At 36.1% G+C, this 10,938-nt stretch overlaps 1 long non-coding RNA gene across 1 annotated transcript; it reads left to right on the forward strand.

Moving 5' to 3' along the window:
- The first annotated feature begins 8,181 nt into the window (after nucleotides 1–8,181).
- On the forward strand, nucleotides 8,182–10,647 carry LOC131662115 (uncharacterized). The gene is made up of 3 exons (XR_009301383.1): nucleotides 8,182–8,662; nucleotides 9,552–9,608; nucleotides 10,254–10,647. It is a non-coding gene; the product is annotated as an uncharacterized LOC131662115 (long non-coding RNA).
- The last annotated feature ends 291 nt before the right edge of the window (nucleotides 10,648–10,938 follow it).

Genomic DNA, 10,938 nt, shown 5'->3' on the forward strand with positions numbered 1-10,938 from the left:
TAGGTGTACCTTTGAGTTTAGTTGGGTACCGGTACCTTGAACCAATTAAATAGAAGAATTCAATGCCACGTCACTCTTATATTTTATCTTATTTTAAAATAAATTAAAATTTAAATACAATTTGCACTAAGGGTACTGGTACCCAACTTAAACTCATGGGTACCAAAGAATTTGCCTTAAGAGCATAAATATCGCCAGTTTTTGTATTGTTTCTACACTACTCTCAAAGTAACTGTGTCAGATTCTTTGGATAATTGGCTGTAAAAAACGTGTTTAAACTTGCCAACGCCCTTTAGTTTGAGTACGCTTCTACACTGCCAGCAGCTCTACAAATGTATTATTTAATTATTCATTGCTACATATTTCAAAATTAAGTGCAAGTTTGCATTTAAATGTGGGGTACATTGCAGGGTTAGATGGGGTCCATTTTAAGATTTTTATGGATTCTATGGATATTTGAAAAATGTAATTGAGTTGTTTAAAAAATGTGAAAGAATAATATAATAGAAAATATTATGTGGGTCCCATTTAAAGAACCAAAATGAGAATGATGGATGTGGATGCTCTATGTTTATTATTTTTGCATTTACTTTTGGGTCAGAGGGTGTGGGTTTGACTGGATGGCGGCTAGCATAAAATGAGATATTTTTATTTTTTGTATGTAGGGTGTCATCTATCTCTATCATATTAAATAGGAAAATACTAATGAATGTTTTAGGTAATTGATAAAGAAAATTATGTAAAAATATTGATATGATGAATGGTGTATTTAATTTGTCTACTCATGGTATACATTCAACGGATTATATCATCTAATTTTAAAATATTTAATTATTTATTATAGTAAATATTATAATTGTTTGTTGTTTTCAAAATATTTTACACAAGAGGTAATCTTATTTAATTTTTATTACAATTTTTAAAATATTTTACACAAGAGATAATTTTAATTAATTTTTTGAGTTTGGTAGATAAGAATTCAACTATGTAAACATAGTAATTTGATGAATTGTGTATTTAACTTTGTCAAAATTTGAAAATAGGAAAATACTAATGAATGTTTTTGGTCATTGATAAAGAAAAATAATGTAAAAATAGTAGTAGTTTGATGAATGTTATTTAACTTCAAGATTTAAATTATAGTTTTCAATGCAATACTATTTTTAAGGGTATGTCTTATGTTAATTATATCAACTTTTTAGGTCTCCTAATGATTTGTTCGGAAGTTAATGGGATCGATCCATATCACATTCATCTCAAGAATATTACAAGAGGAGATGGGGCGCATAATGACGACATCACACGGTGAGCAATTGAGCTTGCTAAGTTGACCATATGCACTTTGGGCACGAAACGTCCATTTCATCTCGAAAGCATTAATATGAGTCCACATATGTGTGATAAAAGTAACCTCAACACCACCTTTCAGTTCTATGCAAGTGCATTTCCATTTTAAAGGGGAAGACTAGTTTTTTTTTCCCCAATCTCACGTTCTAACCAAGTTATTGGAATTAGACCTTCATCCACAATCTCTCTCATGGGTTGCATCTTCAAATACCTCGAGTTCATTCACTTTTTACGGATCCAGTACTCAAAGGCCCTTTTGTTTTCTCATACGCAAGCCAAGTTCACCTCTTTATTTATATCATAAGTATAATTGATGCTCATCATGGAATTTGGTAAAACTGATCCGGGCCTTAAGTTTAGTTAATAGTGATTCTAACAACTTTGGTAGCTCGTCGCAGTATTCTCTCAGGAAGATTATGACAAAATCGAGAAGCAAACCTCATTCAAAAGCACTTTGGACATCATACAAGATTTGGAGAATGATTTACCTGTCAAGTAAGTTTCTTTTGTATATTGATTTACCTGTCAAGTAAGTTTCTTTTGTATATTGATTTAGCATTGGATTTCATGAAATATGACGAAACTAAATTACATTATGTTTTGGGCCCGCCAAAGGCCAATGCAAGGGCCCAATCATGTATAGCTCAATTCAGATTATCCAACATATATAGTTAGTACACGTGAGATTTAATGTACACTTTTCTGATCTCCAATTTTCACTATACTTATCTTGGACTCTGTAACTAGGGAGTTGGAGTGCTAACCCTGCAGGTCCATTTTGCACCACTGTATCGGAGATCAACAACACTACTCCCAGAGTTCTACATCACCAATTAATACCAATTCTAGTTCAAATATGAAACAATGGCACCGTATGTGAGAATCGACATCGAAAACTCACAAAATCACACAATCAAACTCCCTTTGTTCTGAAGCCAGATCATAAATAAATTGCGTTCAAAGATCATTCCATCTCTAACGTTACGACATAGTAAATCTTCCTCTAACTCTCTTAATCTGACGATCGATTCTAATGACAATAATTGAGAAGATCTATAGTAGAATCTTAAGACGAAGATGATATCTTTGTTATCGTTATATCTCACTTCATTTAAGAGGGAAACCAAAAGAAGTCCCGGATTAGCGCCTCCGCGGCCAAAGAGATGAGCATCCACCGTGGATTCAGAATCCTTGGAACAATGAGTGTCTACTGTGAATTCAAGATCCTAATCTATCAGCGATAGGCCATAGAGAATCAAACTCATCTGGTATATAAACCTCAAGTCATAGAGAACCCTTGATTACCAATACCTTTGATCCCAATGCCTTGGATACTTATTTTGATGAATGAATGTAAAATTTTATGAATTCCCTAATGGAGATATGTAGATGAGATGCAAAGCCTAATCTAGATAAAAGAAAAGAGGTAGGACAAATTTGGGGTATGACAATTGCCAAGAAAGATCTTGAAAACTTAGAGCCTGATTGAGTTTCTAGAGCCTGATTTGTTAAATTAATTCATGATACCTGAGAAGGAAAAACAATTCTAACAGAAACAGAAGTTTATATGAGTTAGAATGTGAGAAGTTCGTTTCAGGAAATATGACTATTGGAATCAAAATATTAACTTCAGTTATTACTCCCCCTTTTTGTCATAATCAAAGAGTTGATTATGTGTGCAAAACATAGAAACGTAAGACATAACAAATAAGAGAAAATATAATTGAAATAAAACTTCATTAAGAACCGATAGTCAAAAACATCAGAAAAACATAAAAACATATAAGACCCTATAGTTTATAAGTAAAAGGTAAAAGCCTAAGAGTCTAGGGTCCATAAGATTGAGGAGTAGAGAACTTGGCGAGGATCATTTGCAACATGTTTGAACATTGTTGTTGACATTCTTCTGCTCGAAGATGCTTTCCCTGAAGACAACTTGTTCTTCTCTGATTTCACTAATTGCTTGCTCCAGACGCAAGATGGCAAGATCTGTAGAGGAAACAACTACAACAGCTTGTTTGGCAGCTTTTGCATCTTCATCTTCTTTGGAAATTCTGGCTTCTTCCGCAGCTCTGATCTTCTCTTCTTCAGCAGCTTGAAGAGCCTTAGCTTCAACTTCCCTTTATTTTAGAAGATTGAACAATCTGATTCTTTCATTTTGGGGTTCTTCTCGTTCAGTAACCATCTGAACATTGGCAGTTCTTAACGCATCTGAGAAACTCATGAGTCTGGCAAACTCAGAGTTCATCCATTTCTACAGATTCTCCCATGAGACATCGAAAGCCTTAGGATCATTGCTAGTTCTAGCTTCTTTTCTGACCTTAGAAAACTGTTTCTTAGTCTGAGCCCTAAAAATATCAATGAATTCATCCAAGGTTTTGGGAATTATTGGAGCAGAGGGTTGATACAGGACAAGAGATATGTCTTTATCAAGAAGAAGAATATGAGAGGATTCCTCAGTAAGTTCCAAAAGATCCAAAATGGTAAAAGGTTCGGATGTGGAAATCTCAAAGGGTTCAGAATGAATTGGTTCAGATGTGGTTGAATTTGCTTGTTCAGAAAGAATATTATCAAGGGGTGCAGTATGGAAAATCTAAAAAGTGCTTTATGAGTTTGGTGAAGGAGGATAAGAGTGTATGGATATTAGGGAATTAATGTTGGTTTGTTCAGATTGTGTGATAGTAGGTTGACAAGTAGCAGATTGAAAAATTTCAAAAACAGGGGTTAACACAGGTGAGGTGTATGTTTGAATAGGTGTTGATGGAATGGGTATAGTTAATGATGGAAAAGGGATAAAACAAGAATTGTTTATTTGTGAAACATGTGACATAATTAATGAAACAAGATCAAAGGTTGTTGGTATGGATATAGTAACTGGAATGGTTTTAAATGGGTCAAGAACAACAATAGATGGTGGTACAGACATGTATGCAAATGAAAGGGGTTCATAGAGAGGAATGGAGAAGGATGAATTAACATTGACATAATTAGGTAAAGACATAGAAACAGCTGCAGTAGTCTTACCTGTAGATGCAGAAGGCTTAGAGCCACCAACCATAGATTCTGGATAACCAAATGGTAAGCAAACATATGGGAGTCAGTTTTACGCAACTTGAATGTAGTATGCTTTTGAAACAAACCCTGCTTCAATTAGGTTTTTTACGCAACTTATGAAAATCCATGGTAGAATATAATGTGGGTTCAAAGCAGATGGGAGTAAGGGATGTAACGCCAATATATCTGGAAGTCTTTGACTCGAAGCTTTCCTCAGTCGAATACATGGTGTGCAGGCACATATGACTCCTTTTGTCATACATACATTTGGGTTTAAGTTGAACAAGCCCAAATTGCCTCGAAACCAGGTTGGGTTGATAACTAAGAAGACCATAATGGCTCTTTGCACTATAACACGGAAGGGCTTTAAAAGCGCTTTTTTTGGGCTACTAAAGCGCTGCCAAAGCCTGCGCTGCCGTAGGTAACGAAAGCGCTTTTGAAAGCGCTCTGGTAGACCCCCATATAAGAGCGCTTTTTCCAGAAAAGCGCTCTGGTAGCCCCCCTATAAGAGCGCTTTTTCCAGAAAAGCGCTCTGGTAGCCCCCCTATAAGAGCGCTTTTTCTAGAAAAAGCGCTCTGGTAGCCCCCCTATAAGAGCGCTTTTTCTGGTAGCCCCCCCTATAAGAGCGCTTTTCCAAAAGCGCTTTCGTAAGTTGCGTTTTTTTTTATTTTCTATGCTTTTTTTAATCTTAGGCAGCGCTTTTAGTAATAAAGCGCTTTAGTAGGTGGCCCTTTAAGAGCATTTTTTAAAAGCGCTGTCGTTGCTAAATGAGGTATTTTAAAGTGCAACCTGTAATTTCAGCCTCCCAGTTCGACCTGTAATATTTTCGACCTGTAATATATTTTCAACCTGTAATATTTTCGACCTGTAATATATTTTTGACGATATATTTTCAATCATAGGTAGGACAATATATATATACTAATATAATACCATTATAATATCCAAAATTATATATATACATCATTATAGTTCTTGTCAAACAAACTAAATCATGTAAAGTATGAATACAGAAAGTTTCACATGTAACTAACTCATGTCAAACAAACTAAATCAGTAACATCAATAATATTATACTTCAAATATTGGCAACAGAATGAACAAAGTTAGTAACCATCCTAGAGTACTATAATATTATACTTCAAATCGACACAAATCCTACATGAATAGCTGATGAATATAAAATTGACACAAATCCTCTTTGATTTCTTCCAACTTAAGTCTCGTGTAAGAAGCAGCATAGAAGTCGTCAAAGTACTACAGAACAAAAACATAATATGAATGATTTAGTTAAATGTAATAAATTATAAGAAGTTATCTAATTAAGTTATAAATCCATACCGTGATTGGAATCTCTAATTGATTCGTTTGAAGGATTTCTTTCATAAACCTCAAAACATAGTATCCGTAATCTGAACTGTTTCGCTGTATCGGACACTACATAGAAAAACAAATAAGATTTTATAGTTGTCTTGTTTTATCAAGTAGCATAAATATTATAAGAAAAATTCTGAAAATTAACGTACCTGCACTTTGATCCAAGTAATGTTGTTTGATTTAGTCCGGGATACCTGTGCGTCTCGTTGACTTCGGAACACTTGTATTGATCTAACAAAAATATAAAAGCATATATTTAGATCAATCTCACAAATAATTAAATATATAAATATACACGAATATTTATAACGATCCCACTTACGTATCAATCATTGTCTTCATAGCCGAATAATTGCTCCACTCACCATCTACCGAATTCAGAAAATATACCACTTCTCTTATAGGGTTGATAGCAAGCAACAACCAGTGTGCCCTATAAATTAAAACAATAGGTTATATGAAATTTTTGCTATGCAAAAGAAACAAAGATTAGATGAACCAAGAATGAGAAACTAACCCTACTGGTCGGGTATTATACGCCCAAAGAATCAGACTTTCTGTATTGCCGGTGGACAGGAATTGTCGCACGCTCGCGAAAAAAGGAACAGAGTCGCCACCAATATATTTATCCCATAAGGGAAAGGGATATCAGAAAACCTAACAAAGGAAGGAACAGGGTCTTGCGACCAGAGAATCAAGGTACGAGAGTCGGTTACGCAAGGGGAAGGTATTAGCACCCCTCGCGCCCATCGTACTCGATGGTATCCACCTATGTTTGTTTCTATCTAAAGGGTGTGTACTATGTCTATGTCTAAGTGCGAATGAATGCAAAATGTAGGGAAAATAAAGAATTGTACTCGCACGGGTCCTACCCCGCTGCCTACGTATCCTTTTTAGGAATCAGAGTTACCGTAGCTCGGCTCACATGTTTTGTTTGTTTTTGTGTTTTTTAGTTGGGCGGAGTTAACGTTCGCGCTCTTGCATAAGGGATCGACCTACGATGCGTACGAGCGGAAATAACATTTGCCCTTAGAAAGAAGAAAAAGAGAGATAGGTTAGTGTCTTTTAGGGTAATTCCATGATGACAAAACCCACTACAAGGCTTCGCACCACTTCCTTACTTTGTTTTAAATCTGACCATTTATTAGGTGTTTTAAGTGTTTTTGGTTGGTGTTTTTTATGGGGAATTTATTTGTGACTTAGATCATACAAAAGAGTGTTTTGAATATTTAGAGAATGCACATCGAGGCCTACGCCACAATCGATTCTCTAAATAAAAATACAGTTTTTTTTGGATATTTAGCGAATGCACATCGAGGCCTACGCCACAATCGATTCTCTAAATAAAAATACAGTTTTTTTTTGGATATTTAGCGAATGCACATCGAGGCCTACGCCACAATCGATTCTCTAAATAGCGGTTAAGAAATACACCGAGGCCTACGCCTCAATCATTTCTTTCCCGCTAAGTAGGAAAGAACATACATCGGGGCCTACACCCCAATCGTTTCTTTCCTACTAAGAAAATAGAAAACGGTATGATCTTTATCAGTATCTATTAAGTTTTTTAAGATTGAAAAGAAAAAGAATGAGAAGGGAACTAAACCTATTTTCTAATCTAAGTTGTTCTAATCTATATAATTCCTATTGTTAACGTGGGATAGATTCTAAAAGAAGCATTAAAACGGTATCAACAAAATAGGCCAAAAATAAGGCCAAAATCAAGTAACAAGAATTACACAACAATTATACAAAAACTAGCATGGAAGAGACTACAAAAACAATTCAAGTACTAATGCAAAATTATACTAAAATACTACTATTTTTGTGAGCTTTTTATGAAAGAGAATTCAATGGATTAATGTCAAAAATTATCTAAAAAATCTAACAAATTTTAATGTTGATTATGAAGGAAATTAAATGTCAAAGTTAACCTAAAAAATTCTATTATTTATGAATTTTATAATGTCAATGATCACCTAAAAATCTAACAAAATATTAAAGGTTTTATCATGTTTTTATCAACTAAAAATAATAGAAAAAACTATTGTGAAATAAACCTAAAATCTACAAGTTTTATGAAGTCAGGGGGGTGTAAGATTGAACTCAGTGGTGTGATTAGTAGAACGCTGGGCCCAAAGGTGTTGGCCCGGCAAACTATTTTTGTTATACAAAATTTTTGAAAGTGATCCATAAGCCAGGGGGGAGGCGCAGATAGTAATTGGCCCAAGAGTTTAAGGATGGTGCACGATGGGCCTTATGGGGGAGGTGCAATTCGGCCCAGACTTGTTTGACCCAGCTTATTATACTATCCAAATTTTATATCAGATTTTTAATGAAAATAAAATAAAAAAAACGAGATTAGAATGAATGGAAACGGTGCGTTTTGGACTAGGGCTCAGAGTCAAAATTATGACTCTTCACGTTCCTTTCTCATTCTCTCACTCTCGTCTCTCTCATCTCTCGAACCAAACCTACGCCAGAAATCGCTCCACCGCGCCGGAGGCGGCGGAGCACGGCCGATCATCCAACCTTCTTCCCTCATCTTTTTCTCCCCGACCTCACAACTTTAGATCTGCTCTTAGTTTTCTCCGATTCCCTTTTCGTTCCCCTAAATCTAAGCAAACCTAAAACCCTAGCATTCTGAGAAGTGAAATTAAACGAAACTAGCGAAGGATACAGATGCGGTACCATGGGGGAAATAATCAGGGAACACAAATCTACCACATAGCATCAAGAAAAGCAAAAAAGAGGATGAATAAGGGAGGAGGCGAGACCTACCTTCTGGAGATGCTCCGGCGGTGATCAGAAAGACGGAGACGAGGCTCTGAAAGCTCAGGTGCGAAATAAACGGGAAGAGCGGCAAAGGAAGCTCCGATTTCAGGTAATAACACGAATTTCCCAGCTTCTTGCAGTATTTCTTCTCCTATCTTCTTCTCCTTCCCTTTCTGTGCTGTGGCGTTATCTGTGCGAGAGATTGAGAGTATAGTATTGAGGGTGATGATGATCTGAGATGGTGAGGTTGCCGTGAGGCGAGGATTGAAGGCCGAGCTCAACTGTCCAGAGCTTCCATTGATGAGGCTCTGGCAGCTATAGGTTCATGGGCCTTAGTGAGGTGAGGTGAGAGATTGAGAGGAGTGCAGAGAGGATCCGAGAGAGAAGATGGAGGAGTGAAGTCGATGGAGATGAGAGTTGGATGGAGAATGAAGGTGTGGATCAATGGTGAGTTAAGGTGCGTGAAGAAGTGTAGGAATGAATGGTTCAGAGAGCTTTTAAGATGAATGAGGTGTGGTTATATAGAAGTTGATGATGGAGAAGTTAGTTAAAGGGAGATGGATAAGAGCCGTTAGATGATGATTTTCTGTTATGAATTTCAATGGTAAGATTGAGTTTCGGTTAGAGTGATTGAGAGTTTGTTATGAAAACTGAGGGTTGAGATTAAAGGTTAGGGAGTTAGTTATAGGTTGGTCACAATTCTGTTAGGATGGTTGGTTCAGTTAAAAGGTGGTTATGGATGCTACGGTTCTGTTATGGTGGTTGGACGTTGGTTTGAATTTCTGTTAAGGCTTGTTACTGAGCTTGGCAATTGGAGAGTGAGTTTTTTAGCTCATGGTTGAGAGGTTGACAGTTTTTGTAGTTATGAGAAGTTAGGATAGGTTTGAAGGTTTGCTGTTAGAAGTTTTTGGTTACTTTTTCTTTGCTGACTTCTGAACTATCTTGGTGATGTGGTTGGTTGCATGAATTAATACTTGACTGAATTGTGTGTGTTGCAGGGCATATAAGAGGCTCAAAAGGAGATGGAATGTGGAGCATGGGGTTGTTGAGTGCAGGTATGGTAGCTGGGTTTGGGTGATTTTGGTAGTTATAGGTTTGTAAAACTGTTGGTTAGGTTTCTGTTGTGATTCTGTTAGGAGTATGATGCTGAGCTGGATTTCAGTTAGCAATTGAGTATGTTAGTTGATGTTTAAAAATTAGTCACAAATGCTTTTGATGAGCTGGAAAACTGTTATGACAATTAGTTAAATGGTTGTTAGAATTCTGTTTGGCAATTGGAGTTTGGTTAGGGGTATTGGAATTAGTTGAAGAGGTTAGGGGTTGTTAGTAGTTTGAGAATGGATTTCTGTTTTGTTAGTTAGGATAGTTAGGGGTGGAATGTTTCAAAGTTAGTTTGAAATTCAGTTAGAAGAGATTAGAAAAGTTGGTTAGAAAAAGAAATGAAATTGGTTTAGGGAATTTTTCTGTTGAATGCTGACTAGGAAATAGTGAGAAGGGCTGAGTTATTCTTATAGTGAAAGGTTTAGTGAATTTGAATGTTGGCCAAGTATGGGGATAGAATTTGAGTATGTAGTTTTATGGTTTGACTGTTTGTGGGTCTTTTATGCAGGGGACTCTCCTCTTTTCTTCTTTGTGGCTGAATGGTGTTTATGGTTTATGTTAACATGTGTATGCCAATGTGAATTGTATGTTGTATGCAGGCTTGTATGAAGTCAGAAATCATGCAGTAGGTTTTGTGGAGGATTGAAGAATGAAGGTTGATGAAATGGCTTGGTCACAAAGAGAACTTGAAGCAAATTAATGTTGAGTCACGAATATGCTGAACAGAAGGAAGATAGGTCTAGGACAGGGTGTTGACTTTGGTCAACTGTTTGACCAAAAGTCAACTAGAAGTCAAAATAATTTTTGGGTGTAATTTTCAACGTAGCTTGTATGTAATGGATTTGGCCAATGCTAATGAAATGTGGACTTTTCATGACTTTTCTTGTGTATTCCTTTTATGTAGTATATGGATTTTGTAATGGATTGGAACATGAAATATGTAATGCTTTTTTTTGTAATGAAATTTGTATGAAGTGTATGAATGTTTAAGTATGTATGGACTTTGGATCCTTTGAATGTGTAGATTCTGAATGAATGAATGGTGAACTTGTATGATACAAACCCTCTTCGACATGCAGCTTGAATTGTATTCAGATGGAATCTCGATCAGAACTCATACACGCACTCCTTAAATCCCACCCTTGCGTGCATACCAGTTTTGATAAATCGAAACAAACTTGACCTCATATGCCATTACTTGAATTCAAAGTTTGAGTTTACTCGTATTTTGAAATGAAACACCTGATAAGCGCACCTCTTTAACTTTGATGGAGTCAACCCTTT

Source organism: Vicia villosa, linkage group LG3 (genome assembly GCF_029867415.1).
Source record: "Vicia villosa cultivar HV-30 ecotype Madison, WI linkage group LG3, Vvil1.0, whole genome shotgun sequence".
In the NCBI taxonomy this organism is placed as follows: Eukaryota; Viridiplantae; Streptophyta; class Magnoliopsida; order Fabales; family Fabaceae; genus Vicia; species Vicia villosa.